Source organism: Crocodylus porosus, unplaced genomic scaffold, assembly GCF_001723895.1.
Source record: "Crocodylus porosus isolate Cpor-Errol unplaced genomic scaffold, CroPor_comp1, whole genome shotgun sequence".
Taxonomy (NCBI): Eukaryota; Metazoa; Chordata; order Crocodylia; family Crocodylidae; genus Crocodylus; species Crocodylus porosus.
The window spans coordinates 76,064,986-76,079,484 of NW_017728947.1; the positions used below are offsets into that span (position 1 = coordinate 76,064,986).

The 14,499-nt window shown below is 45.6% G+C and overlaps 1 protein-coding gene across 6 annotated transcripts in view; it reads left to right on the forward strand.

Annotated features, from left to right (window-relative positions):
- Positions 1 to 14,499, forward strand: part of TTLL5 (tubulin tyrosine ligase like 5) — a 170,208-nt gene that overhangs the window by 13,101 nt on the left and 142,608 nt on the right. The gene's annotated exons all lie outside the window — the stretch shown is intronic.

Below are 14,499 nucleotides of genomic sequence, written 5' to 3' on the forward strand. Positions count from 1 at the left end.
CCTCTGTGCTGACAAGAGGGGAGTTCCCTAGCCTGTAGGTATGGTGCTGATTTGCCAATTTAGGTGGTTTGGTTGTGGAAAAGAGGAAGACCTTGGTAATAAAGTACTCTTGTGAGTGAGTGTCTGTTCAAATTCCATTCTTCATCTGTCTGGCAGGATGTTGCAGGCAGCTGAGCCTCTGGCCCTGCAGCCTGCTACAAGCTGCCACAGTGTCTTTTCCTAAAAATGGATTTTTTTTCCCTGTGGGTGCTGTCCTCTGTGGCTGTGCCTATTCCCTTGGTGCCCTTGTCCCTCCTGCCCAAAGGCATAAAAGGTGGAGCTGGATTCAGTCACTTCTGTTTTTTCTTACTACTATAGCTATGAGAGAGAACTCCTACAGTGTCTGCTTCTCTTGTGTACAATTCACTTTAGACTTTAGTATTAAGTATAAAGAGAAGCTTGAGAGAATCCAGAGGAGAGTCACGTGCATGATTAGAGGTCAAGAGAAGAGGCCTTATGAGGCGAGCCTGAGAGGCATGAGACTCTTCTGCCTGGAGAAGCAAAGGCTCAGGGGTGACTTGGTGGCAGCCTATAAGTATGTAAGGGGCGTGCATCAGGAACGGGGAGAATGTCTGTTCATCAGGGCACCCCAAGGGGAGACAAGGTCTAATGGTCAAAAACAGCTGGAAGACTATTTTAGACTGGACATAAGGAAAAACTTCTTTACTGTCCAAGTCTCCAGAGTCTGGTATAAATTTCCCCCAGAAGTAGTGCAAGCACCTACTGTGGATACCTTTAAGAAATGCTTGGATGCTTGTCTAGCTGGGGTGATCTGACCCCAGCTGACTTCCTGCTCCTTGAGCAGAGGCTGGACCCGATGATCTTACGAGGTCCCTCCCTCCCCTAATGTCCCTCCCTGCCCTAGAAATTAGTGCAGGTATACAGGGTGTTTATATATAAAGTAAATTCTTATTTTGGTTTTAAGGGAGAAATAAAACTTAGTTGACCTAGGGTCTCCCTAAGCAGGAGTATTAGGACCGTGACAAAGGCCAAATCACCAGAATTAAACTTCTCCATCATGGGACTTTGCTGTACTGATTATTTGTGGACACTAGTGGTATCAGATATATTGGGGAAAGGGCACATTCTGGCAAGTTCCATATGTCATTCCTTCTTTAAGCGTACCCAGAGACTGAGGGTGGTGAGGTTGAAGCTTTTTATGTCGTAGACGTCAGTGCAGGCTGCTTTTGACTCTGGGAGAAATTCAGTGACCCTTCGTCCTTGTCATTCGGTACCCTGGTGAACTGTGTCACTGGTCCAAACTCTTTGGCTGCTTCTCAGAATGCATCCTGTTTGGTACTATGTCAGTGTTAACATCTGGTGAAAGTAGGAGTTAGCATTGTTCCAGAGATTATGCCAGACACAGATGACTTTTATTAGCACCTAAGATGCTTTAGAGTTGTCATGATTCATTTTGGGATCTGTTAGCGAAGGGACACAAGTAAAAGGCAACTCTCTAGTACCTTGGTACCAAAATCAAAAGCAGCTCAGGTGGTATTGTCTAAGACCAAGCCTTGTGTTACTTTCAGTACTGCATATTATCATTGACTGGCTAACAAGGTACTTTGTGTCATTGTCTCTACACTTACTGTTGATGGTGACAGTCCCCATTATATTGGTGCAGACTAACTCTTCTTTACACTTGGGCATAGGTATAGACCTTTTTCACATTGAAGCAACATAATGAGTTTGACCAGACTGCCATTGGCTCTGTTACTTGTTGCCGTGTGAGAGAGGGGAGATGTGGGCAAACAGTAGAGCCCACAAGTGAGAAAGTGGGGCAGGTACTTGCCATGGAGCAGCTGAGGGTTGGTGGTTCTGTCTGCCCACTCTGGCTCTGCTAGAAGTGAAAGCTAAACTGGGGTAGGCTAGTCCTAAATGAAACTGGGTTCACTTGCTGTAGCTTAGCTTTCACTTATTGCAAAGCTAGAGTGTGCATACAAGCAGCTACCATGCCTCAGCTGCCCCATGGCAAGTACCTGCTTTGCCATGCACCTGTTTTAACTTGCTGCAGTTCAGTTGTCCTTACAATAAAGCAGATTTGGCCAGATACAGGCCCCCGAGTAATTTGCACCAGCCCATGAAGCTGAGGTGATGGCAGTAACTTGGCAGCAGGATACTTCAACAGCATGTTGGGGAAGAAGCAGCACTCAGGTCAGAAGCTGCAGCTTACCTTTAAACTGAGCTCTGTTAATTTGGCCTGCTGCTCCTAAAAGGCTATTGACTCCTGCTGTAAAGAGTCATTGCATCAGGTGGTTTTGTAGAGCCTTTATGTCTGGTCAGGAACGCATTCTTTGCAAGCACCCCCATCCTAAGACAGTGCTTGCTTCCTTCGTATCTCCAAACGTTATTTGGGGATTCTTCCCCTACCCATTCTGTTTCCCTGTTGCGTGGCTCCAGTGGCTGCAACTTGCAGGTGGTCAGTGCTGAATGACCTTCTCCTGAGCAAAACCTCTGTTCAAGGGGTGTATCAATAGAGATTTTGGGGGCCGATTACCGATAGCCCATTTTTTAAGGATGCATATCGGCTGATACCAGTCCAATTTTTGATACAGCTGCGTGCAGCTGGTAAGTCTGTTGTGGTGGATGGGAAGGGAAGGGGCGTGGGGGGGTGCAGATCAATGCCTCCTTTGGTGAGGGAAGGAGTGGGGCAGGCACTGCTTGGGCAGGGTGTGGGTGTGAGCTGTGCCTCATCCAGGAGGCATGGGTAAGGGGCATCTCCTGCCACTGTGCACACCCCAGGAGGGCACAGGGGAGGTGTGCCCTCCCAGATCTGCACTGGGGAGGGCAGGAGGGGGCTGCAGCTGTGGACTGGGGCCAGGGCTGTGTTGTGCTCTTCCTGGTGGCAGGCTTGTCCAGGATGGGCTTGGGGCAGGCGGCAGCAGCAGCACTGGGAGGGGAGGCTAAGGTGAAATAGGGGAGGGGGAGGGGGGCTACAGCCCCCCCCCAACCTCCCTCAGTGTCGCCATTGCCCACCCAGAGCCCAGCCTCCTGCCAAGAGAACACAGTACAGCATCAGCTCCAGCCTGCAGCTGGAGCCTCCCCCTGCACAGATCCATGGGGCACACAGTGGTGGGAGATGCAACTGCCCCCCACCTCCTGGATGAGCTGTGTCTTCATCCCATCCTGGCTGGGTAGCCCCTGCCCTACTCCCTCCCTCGCTGCAGGGGGTGTTGATCTGGTTCTCCCCCCTTCCCATCCACGACAACAGACTAACCAGCTGCATGCAGCTCTCCAAGCTGCTGGGCTGTGCCCCTCATTGCCTGCATGCTGTGCTGTGGCTGTGCACTCGCATGGACATTTATTGGCCACATCAGGCCGGTTTCCGATTCAATTTTCTTTATATCGGTGCTGATCCAATATCGGATGTATATTGGTGCACATCTACTGTTCAATATCCTTCTCTTTCTCTTTCACCTCCCTCCCTGATAAAGCTGCAAGTCCACTTCAGTTATCAACAATGCATGAATTTCAGGACTTGAAATTTCCCTTGAAGGTTGCACAAAAGAAGCAGCACAAATTCTTGCATATATTGTGTGCTGCATCTCCAAGGATGTTTGGTATACCAGTCAGTGATTGATTTGCTGTGTTAGAGAACCCGTCTGGAAGATATCAGCTTGCCTCTAAGGCTATAAGAGAGAAGATGCTGGGTCCCTTTCAAGGGATCTGAATATTTTTTTATCAGTTTTCAATGCCTGGTTGTGAAGTACAGGAGAAGACAAAGCAGTAGGGTGCTTAGAAGTCCACCCCTGTGAGAGACCCCATAAACAGCTTTGATCCATTTGTCCGTAAGATTACATTTATCCATTAACCTACAAATGAAGGTGAGCAAATTACCAAGTACTAATGTTAAAGACAATGACTTTTTTTGAGTCGAGACAAACTTTCCACTTTGATAGATACATTTCCAAAGGAGTACCAGTAGCAAGTGAAATACCTGATGGCAGACGGCCCACTTAACAACCAGATCATCTTAATAGGCGGTGTTGGACATTTCTGATGGGGTGATGCAGGCAATGGAAACTAGTAGTCATGACAAGGTCACTTATAGTTTCAGTCCTTGGGGGTTTTAGACCTAGGCCACCATGCAAACCTCCTCTTTGAAGACGGTGGTATCGAGTTCCCATTCTATATCTGAAACGTACCTGTGCGGCTACTCCTTGAGACAGTCAAACCTGCTGCCTGCCTTACTTACTGGCATGGAATTTCTTTAAGAGCACCTGGATAATCAAGTAACTATATTCCATAGCAAAGACTTCAGACAGTACTGAACCTGATCAAATAAACTTCCAGTCTACCCAACAAAAGCGGCAAGGACATCTTGGTTGCTTCAGTGATACTTTGCTTTGTGCTCATTTGTCTTATCTCATGGTAGATATCCACAATGATCCATACAAAGGCTGGTTGAATTTGGTACCTCCCTGCTTACACCACGAGAGGGACATGAAATGTATGGGCTCACAAGGAGATTTACTTCCCTAACCTGAAACGAAACCCTTTAAGTGCCCAGCAGTGTTCCCCTTCTTCAGATCTGTTGGCAAGGTTCTTTTTAAGGCTCTTCTGCTTGAAGTGGGGTGAACCTTTTCTTGGTTGATTAGAATTTCAATGACTATAATCTCTTTAAAAAACAAGCCTGAAGATTAAACATTTTGGATCTGAGAGCAATTGGCCTGGTATGACAAGGCTTTCTTTTTTCCCTTTCTTGAGAATCAGCAAGTCAGGTGTTAAGGCAGCACCATAAAAAAACCAAAACCACTACATGAGCAGGAAAGGGGCAACAAAATTGTTCTTTGTTCTTTCAAGGAGCTGTATGACTATAGGAGTGGTGCATTATGTGCCAGATCACACTAGTAACTTTACACCTTCTAGTCCTAAGAATATCTAGTAGGTCTCAAACTGTGATCCACAAGGCTGAATGGACAGCAGCAGTTCTTTTCACTTTTCAGTTAAAAGTGTGATTAAGCATATGTAGTGGTCTGAAAAAACAGTGGAGAAGGTACCCCTTCCCTCCCAATACATCTGTTTGCAAAACAAACAAACAAACAAACAAACCCCACAAAACCAGGAAACCTTCCCCCCACAATCCACAGCGAGCTTTGAAAATTCTGCTATAAGGGTGGGTGGACACAAGTTCAGGTTCCCAGTTGTCTGTGTTTCTCATCCTCATAAGCAATAATATAGATTTCTACTAGTCCTCACAGTATTACTGGTCCTCACAAAACTGAGGCAGAATACAATATATCATCATGATAGACCTAGCACGGGCCAGACAGTCCTAGTATTCAGATCTGCTGAATCTGTTAGGCAAAGTTGTCTGTGGCTCTGCTATCCTATCCAATGTAGTCTCCCAAAACAGTTGTTGGCTTCTGCACCTGGAACTGGATTCATTTCACTGAGAGCAGATGTTCCACTGAGATTCAGATTACTCTACTCCAGAGCAGGAAATGTTCACTGTTACTGAATGACTTGGTACTTGACTACGTGAAACCTAAAACGTTTTTTGCAGGGGTATCTCAAAACTAGCATTCATCCCTGATAGTACCAGTCTGTCCAAAGCTGAACTTTCTATCTGCTTGAAACACCTTCCTGTTCATCCTGTGCAAGGGCTCCCCATATTTTCCAACCTTATGGAGGCCAAAAATCTGAGATGCCTGGTGCAGGTTTTATCCTCAGTTTTGAGAGTGCTTTGTTGTTTGGAGCATTAAAATGGTAATGGTAAGTTGATGGGTTCTCTTTTTGAGCCTTTACCAACCTGCTCCCCTTACCAACATCCTGCAGCCCTTATTTGAGGTAGGAGGCTCAGAATGATCCAGCCTCTTAAGTTTCTTTTATATATGGATGTCACCTATGTGGGTTTATCCTTGGATTACTCCAAAATCACCTTAGGTAGGAAATTAGAGTTCATTATAAGCCTCTCCTTGTTGCTTTTTAAGCCTGCAAATGAGTTTCACACACTAATTGTAGTGTAGGCATTGCCTATTTCTATTTGGCTTGAACTAAGAACACCCTACATTAGCAAGTATTTGTTGGAAGTCAGATAGCAGCCTGTATTAACTCACAGTCCAAGACCCACTTGGATAACTATCACAGATGGCTACAAATTAGCTAGGAAGGCTTCCCTGACCTTACTTAAAAGCTCATTTTGCTTTGATTACCATATCCATAAAAGGAATAGATAGGGCAGCAATGTGTTGCTCAATTAACACACACATCTACATCTCAGCTGCTTTTCCATAGTGTAGGCCACCAGATCAGAGGCTAATTTCATTAGAGTTTCTTGTATTGACTGACCAAATAGGACTCTTTTTGCATGTACCTCCAAGCAGTTAGGCAACTATGTCCATCACCAAGAGCAGAATCAGTAGACAGTTTCTCAAGGAATGAATGGTTTGTTATGCTATTGCCGCTCTCTGGGACACAGATGTAGTGTCCATACAGATTCTGTGACTGATTGTCCTTCCCTGTTAATGTGGTGGGATTCTGTATTCTTGAATTCATGTATTCAAGAAGAGATTGCTTTGGTTAGGCCCACTCAACCTTTTAGGCTCTTGGTTGCCTAGGATCCACTACTACAAGCCAAAATGTTTTTTAATCTTGAGCATGTGGGACAAATTTGGTCCAGGAACGGCAGCTCTGAGCAATACAACCAAGAGCTTATGTTTCTGTAGAATAATTATTTAACTGTTCTTTCTCAGCAGTCACATTTCCACCTTGGATCTTGTTGGATAAATTGCTGTATATGGAAGTTACTCTGGGCACTGTGAAAAGTTTCCATGCTTCTGTGCAAAGTCAGCTATGTTGTGTGCGCTATATGTCTATCAGCTACAGAATTCATGACATTTAATTGGTGCAGAAGGCACAGCAAAGGGTGTGTGGCCCCTGGGCAGGGACAGCTGTGACTCTGGATTGCAGACCTGTACCTACCTCAGAGCTGGGACCTTGCAGTGGGGCTTATATAAGCATTTTAAAATGACAGGAATTGATCCATTTTACCATGCTTCTCAATGAGTCTCCCCTATTCACACACATCTCCAGGTATAGAGTGTTGGTGCAGCAGGTGCTGTCAATCCCCACCAGCAAATAAATCAATCAGCTGGAGCAAGAAGCAGCCTCAGCCTCATCATAGGAGTTACGGAAGAACATTGAGAGGTGCTGTTCCCTCCTGTGCATGGCCTCCAGGTGTCACTAGTAGCCTATGTTGTTTTCAATACCCTTTGCTATTTTTCCCTTACCCTGGATTTGTGAGCTGAGACACTAGGAGAAAAGTTAAGATTTTGCAGCCACCAGGTTCTGGCTTCCTGTTCGGCGCTCTGGCTTCCCAGTTAGCATTGAGCCGTATAAACACCTATAGCAGCAGCAGAGCTTAGTAACTGGAGCAGGGAGTGGCAGTGCACCTGGGTTGTAGAGGAATGATATGGAATGAAAACTTGGTGGAATAGCATGGACATAGTTTAAAAGTAGTAAGTAGAGGAGCTATATTTTGCTATATATGAGAGAGCCAGGTTTACAGACCTTCTTTACTGAATGGAGAGAGAATACCTCTACATTCCCAGGTTGTCCTGGGGAAAGCTCAGTTAGTTTCCAAAGTGTAATCTGGCAGTAACCCCCTCGCAGTAATCCCTGCCTGGCTTTTTTATGTTGATTCTCTGTATTTGCTTCATTCCCAACTTTCTTTGCACCCCTCTGAAAGGTACCCCTCAAATGCCAGGTTTCATGTAGCTGCGATGGCCAGTGCCAGGCCTGTTCAGGATGTCTGGTGTTTTTAGGCAATTGATTATAGTGGCTGGTAGTAGCCAGTGCTTTTTTTGGGGGTGGGGAGTAACTGGAGATTGTATAGAAGCTGGAGACTTGAGTGCCTCACTAGGCATTGCTGCATCTGATTTCTCATGGTACAACCAGACTTGGCATTAAGTGATGTAAGATCCCAGAATGGAGTAAATGGAAGAAATATAAGCTGCAAGCCTGCACTGTGCATTTCTTTCTGTATAAAATGTCAGGAGGGAGAGCAAAAGGAAAGGCTTCCCCTGCATCTATGCAAAAGTCTGAAGCTTTTATCTGCTGAATGGACAATACATATTGGATTTAACATGCGTTAAACTGGTGAATATAATATATTAAGGCCAGGAGGGGCAATTTTGATAATCTAGACTGACCATATGGTTTTACCAATGAGCTTTTATCTACATCAACCACAACTTATGTTCTAACTCGGTGAGGTTTTTCTAGAAAAAAAAAAAAAAAGTCTTAGATATTTAAATCACTGGGGAGTCTAGACTTTAATCAGTTCAGTATGCGTTAGTTTCTATTGTCTAGTGTACTGTGACCCTAAAGTGTGTCCTCTCTATATATTATTTCCCATCCCTTTAAATCCTAATCTAGATAAAATTTAAGAGTTAAACCATGGAGTATTTGCAGATTGGCATCCAAAACTGACTTTGAAGGCTACCTGCTATCTACTGGGAGTTAGCATCCAGGCACAGGCAAGTGGAAGTCTCTGCTCTCTTTTGGTCTTTCCAAAAGTTGGCTGGATCCTGCTTCATCCAGTATGCCTGAACTAGGAGCACAACTGAGAGAGGGGCCAAGCCAGTATTTAAATGCATTTTGTTGCCCATTGTCTATCCACCGACTCCAACGCAGTGGGGGTAGTTTCTTTATGTTACTCCTAGTTTTTCATTTTGTCTCTTCAGCATCTTGTGGAATGGAAAAACACAGGCTGTTTCAGTGACTTTTTTTGTGAGGGGGTCACTTCATCCTTGGTGGCTTTGGGAAGTGTGTACTATTGCTGTTGCAGACCATCAGGGAGTGCTGCTGCACAGTGGTGAAGATTTTGGTATTCAATAAAAATAGATTTACTCTGTGTGGTTTTTTTTAAAGCTGGATCTTTTATCTAAATTACCAGTTTTTAGGCAGCTCTGTTTCTAGGCCTGAACTCTGGAGAGGTCTTGGCCCAGCAGGAACTTTTTAGTCTGACTTTCACTAAAACCATGAAGAGGTTGGTTGTTTGGTTGTTTGTTTTTTAACTGTAAAAAACAAAATAAAAATTGAGCTGAAAACCAAATGTGCTTGTGATGGGCCCAAGGAGCAGCAGCTGAGGGGGGAGTGAATGTATTCCAGAGCAACATGAGAGCTCCAGTAATGCCGGAGCCGGCAGCTGAGCCTCATAATGTCTGACAGTGGGCTGCCTTCCTGCTGTCTGAGCTCGCTGAACTCCAGAGTCTGCAGCGCCCCCTCTTTCAGTAGCCTTGCTTGCTAATTAGCACTGGCTCCACTGGGATATTTACCTTTTCTCTGCTGGATTCCTGTGGTTTCCAAAGAATTCAGGTGTTCAGTGAGAGCCAAGGAATTCACATTACCTCACAAGCTGTGCTACCGCCAGAGCCTGCTACAGCAGCCCAATCCCCCCTTGCAGTAACCCCTGCCTGACCAGGCCCTTACTGTTTGGGAAGTGTAATTTGCTTTTATAATGGATGCCTGGGGATCAATCTCATGACCCTTTTACAAGGCACCTCTATCGAGCACAACAGTTATGGTCCAGCAGTTTACACTGAACTTCTCACTGGGGCTCTTAACTAGTGCTCAGTGCATCATATTAAAGTCAGGATAAACTAGTTTTCACTGGTTCTTCACTTCTCTTATGTTCAACTGATGTTTGGGGCTTAATTATGGGAAGGATAGTCTTGTGGTTAAGTCACAGGATTCTCAGATGGGTGCTTGGGTTCTGCTGTTTATTCCACTGTCTGCTTTGTTGTTTTGGGTAGGTCCCTTCCCTTTTCTCTGTCTAAGGCTTTTCTCAGCCTGTCAAATGAGATGAGGTTTAGAATTATGGTGTTGGAAAGGCACTGAGCTCATATAATCCAGCGCCCAGCTCATTACTGTGCAAGAGGTGCTTGGATGCCATTAGGAAGCCATAGTATGTTCTTGTATCATGGCCAGGTACTCTCTAGCTACATTCATATGATTCTTATAGGAGTTGGAGAAGCATGTGCTAGGAATAGGATTTGGTCCCCTGGGTTGGGAATTCAGGTGAAGGCCACATACTCTTGAGCTTCTGATGGGATTCCACTGCTGTCACTGGGAGTCTGGTCAAAGAATGAGAGCAGAAAATAGCCCTGTAACACTAGTTATGTGTGTTGCTTTCCAACATTACAGGGTGGAGAGAGTAAGGCAAGGGTGTCACACTCATTTTGTCCCATGAGTTGCATAAGTGTTGTTAGGTCAGTCTGAATCAGACTAATGGACTATCTCACCACCTTCCCCTCCACTAGCTATCTGATCCAGTGCCTATGAATAGCATGTGCAGCATGGGTCCCCGTTGGACCGGGCACTGTGTGGCACATATCCCAGAGCCATGTGTGGAGCAGTCCAGCTGGGGTCGCTATCATGTGCAGTGTGGCTCTCACTGGCTGGACTGCACCATATGCAGTGCCCATTTCAGCAGCTTTGGGTTCTGTGCTGCATGCAGCCATGGGTACCAGACTAGCTGGAGAGGCTGCCAGATCAGGTATACTAGGAGAAGGGAAAGATGGACAGTGGACAGGGAAAGGAGGGGATCCATGGGCTGAAGTAAGGAGTCCTTATGTCTGTCCTTGGCTTCATTTCTCCATTTGTGTCCTTCCATCCTCTTGAGAGTTGGAGATCCCTGAAAGAAAGGGGTGGTTATCAGACTTCAGCTCTCCTCTTTGGATTCTGTTTTTGCTTTTTTTCCCCTCCTCCTGTTGTTCCATCTGCTTTGTTGCATCATTCTTTCTATCCCCTATATAACTTTTTAGTTTGTCTAAGACAGATGAAGGAACTGCAGAGGAAAACTGGCTGGGATGGCATGGTCCAGCTCGGTTTTCCTTTCCAGCAGAGTTTGTTTGTTGAGTCAGGAGAACTAGACTACTAGATTGTACTAGTTTTTTCTTTTTCTTTTAGGTGCTTATGACATCCACAATATAACAAAGGGGCAAAATGCAGTTAGTGAAAAAACATATGTTTTGAAAATTATGGGCTGATTTGTCCTTGCATCTCTTTAAAGGGAAACCTGTTCCTGTATCAGCAGATCCCTTATAAAGTTCTCCTACTGCCTCTGCCTCCTTTGTGGCAGTATTTTCTTATTGCTTTTTAGTACTCAAGCCTTTTTAATATGTTTACTTGGCTTTGGTCCTAGGAGGCATAAAGGGTGTCGCCAACACCAAGATGCTAAAGGTGTTAGCAGTTCAGTTTCCACTGAGCCTCCTCATGTACTTGTTCTACTGATCATTGATGTAACAGGTTGCTGGTGGAGAGAAGATAGATGTTGCAGTTGTGAGCATTGTGTTTTCTAGGGCGAACCCAGCAGTTTGTGGTGTTTTTCTTTCCTTTTCTTCTGTACTGGAAGAAAGCGAAGTTCCTAGTAGTACATTAGGGTTCACAGCCTTTGTGCTCTAAGTATGGAAATACTCCATCTTCCTCTGCACCAGTTCTAGTCCATAGAGTAGTTTTCTCAGGGCATCCTGCCACTCTCCTTGATTTTTACAGCAGCTCCCAGGAACAGGATGAAGCATTTGTCTTAAACAATGAGTTGTGAAAGGTACAAATAGATTCTTATTTGCTCTTAGTTTCCTAAACAAAAGAAAGGGCACTAAACAGTCCAGTAGGGCTATTTTTCTTCTCCTTACCATTTGACAGCTATTCTAAGAACTGGAAGAGAAGGAGAGTGCTTACTGAACCCCGGAGAATGGGCTCAGACAAGGCCATCTCTTTCATAGGAAGACCCTGGGCAGCTGCCTATTATGTTTATCTGTCACACCTGCGTGGGAGAAGAGGCATTTGCTGTGCTGTTTTACTTCTTCTCATTCACAGCCCTTTTTCCTGTCTCCTACTCCTTTTCCAGGCCCTGAGGTGGTATCCCAAGCAAGCATGCTGTAACTTTTTGTGCAGCATCATGTGGTTTCTTATGAGGCAGTTTATATTTGCAAATAAGTTGCTTATGACTACCTTCACCTTAAGGTCAATAAACTCTTCCCAAAGCAATGGTAGAATAGGGCATACAGCAGTATAAAACATGGTGGGCTGGAGAGGTAGTTAGTCTTGTTAGTCTGAAATCAAACAGAAGGTAGGCCAGGGTGGCTCCTTAGCCCTTAACTGGTTCAGAGTAGCATGAGCTTTCATGGGCAACAAACTAATCTGTCAGATGCTAGTAGAGGAAAGTTCATGCCTCCCTGAACCAGTTAATCTCTAAAGTGCCACCCTGCCCTGCCTTCTGCATGGTGGGTTAGAGGGATGGATAGATTTCTGGAGGTGTTTGAGTAGACAATAGGGCGATGCTAGTGGAAGCCTGGGATTATTGTGTGGATTCTGGGGTAATGAGGTAGAGCATGGATGCTGTGATGTCCAGTAGTTGGGGAGAGGTGGGGGGTAAAAGAGGGTGGGAGTGATTAGTGCTGGAAAGGGAGTGCCATATGCTGCTCTGCATGGATGGGTACTGTTCAGCAAGGGAATTGAGATTTGTTTGGAGACTAACAAGTTAGTCTGGAGGACTGGCATGAGCAACTGTTGCCTCCTTAGTCGGGGGGGGGGACACTTGTCCCCACAGCAGCCAGTCAGTGACTGGGGAGAGGGACCCTCCACGGGGGATTGTGCTGGCAGTTCCGGGTCAGTGTGATTAGCTGCGGGGGAACACCCCGCGCTGGTCAGCACAATCGGCTGCAGGGGGGCCTCAGGCATCACTTCTCCTGGCACCCCCACTCTCTGGTTGTTGCTCTTGCCTGCCCTGTCGCCTAAGTGGGGAGTGCTGGCTGTCCGGGTGCACCAGCGCTCTTGGAGGTGTTCACGTGTACCCCCTACGTCTTGCCACTAAGGACAGGTATCATTTAGCCGGCCTGAGAGGCGGTGTGGTGATAAGACATCTCTGGTGATGGAGAGTTTGGAGCATGGTTGGGAGTCAGGAAGTTTGGATGTTTCTGGGAGGAGGCTCTCTGGGATCTGATTTGGGGATTCAGGAACTGAACTTTCCTTCATTTTCTGTTCCTGCCAGCTGGGAAACCTACTGCCATCCTACTGGTTCATGCAAATTGCTTTTTTGCCTCCTTGGATTTGCAAGAGAAAACCACCAGGGAAAGGCAAATATATGTCCTTGCTTGGAAGTAGACCTGAGAGTGGCTTTGAGTAGCTGGTGGGAGAAATGGCCAGAGGCTGAAATGCAAGCAACATGTCAGGCCTGTTGAATCCACGAGTGTCACTCTTTGATTCCATGGTTTAGGTTAAAAATGGAGTCTAGTTCCAGGCCTATCTTGTGCTGAGGAACAGGTAGCTGGATTGGAAAGGGAAAGTCTGCAGCTCAGTATTTTGGGATCATCTGAACACAAAGCTTTCCCTACCTATTTTCTTTTAAAAGCTGCTGAGGGGGAGAGTGGATTCCTGGGATGAGGGGATTTTTGTCTGAAGTCTGTAGGGTGAGGTCCCAAAGACCAAATTATTGGGAGTGTACAATATCTTATTTCTCATGATGGGTAGAGATTGCTGATACAAATGGGGGAGCATGAAGAATGGGAAAGATACTTCCTACAACTCTGCCACCTCAGGCAGTCATTCTGTCAGACTTCGTGCAAGTCTACCAGGTGAATACTTTGAGGGGAAACCTTCCATGAAAACCCATGGTCAGACATGCAGTAGTTCAACCAGCAATGAAGAAATCCATCCTGAATACATCTGCTCTAAGCAGATACCATCCACTATGTCCAGCCTCCCATTTTTGAGCACACTCAGAGCAGAGCTAGTTCATCCACTGAAACTAACATTTAGACCTCGCAGTCTGATTTCAGCTAAAGACATCTGAACTGGAACTTCTTGAGAAGCACTGATTTATGACATCTCCTGTCAGTGAATAGAAGGTAGGTCCTTGTTTTCATCCCCTTGGACCTCTCTGTAGCATTTGATGCTAACCATGAGGTGCTGCTGTTTCCTAGAGGAGAAGCATCAGGATCCCAAATTTATGTACTGAAAGAATTTGAACCCCTCCTAGAGGGATGTCTGCAACAAGTAACTATGAAAAACCGCATCTCCACTGCTTACTTGTGCAATTCCACTGTCCTATTTTTTTCCAATACCTGTATGCCTCCACTAAGTGAACTGGCTGTGTACCATGGGCTCAAGTGCCAGTAATATGCAGGTGATCCAGATAAACTTTTTCTTTGTCCCATCTGACCAATCTCTTGCAACCAAGATCACATTAAAGATCAGGTAAAGAAAAATTACCTGAAGTTGAACCTGTGGTAGATGTGATGCTGATAGGCAGTGGAAAGCATTCTGAAGTTTTAAAGCCATGGTGCAGTCTCCTACAGTTGAAGGTACACGCAGTCTGTAGTTTAGGAGAACTCTTCATAGATTTCACAGACATTAGGGCTGGAAGGGACCGTGGAAGATCGAGTTCAGCCCTCTGCCCAAAGGGCAGGAAATCAGGTGGGGTCTTAGGATCCCAGCAAGATAAGCATCCAATTT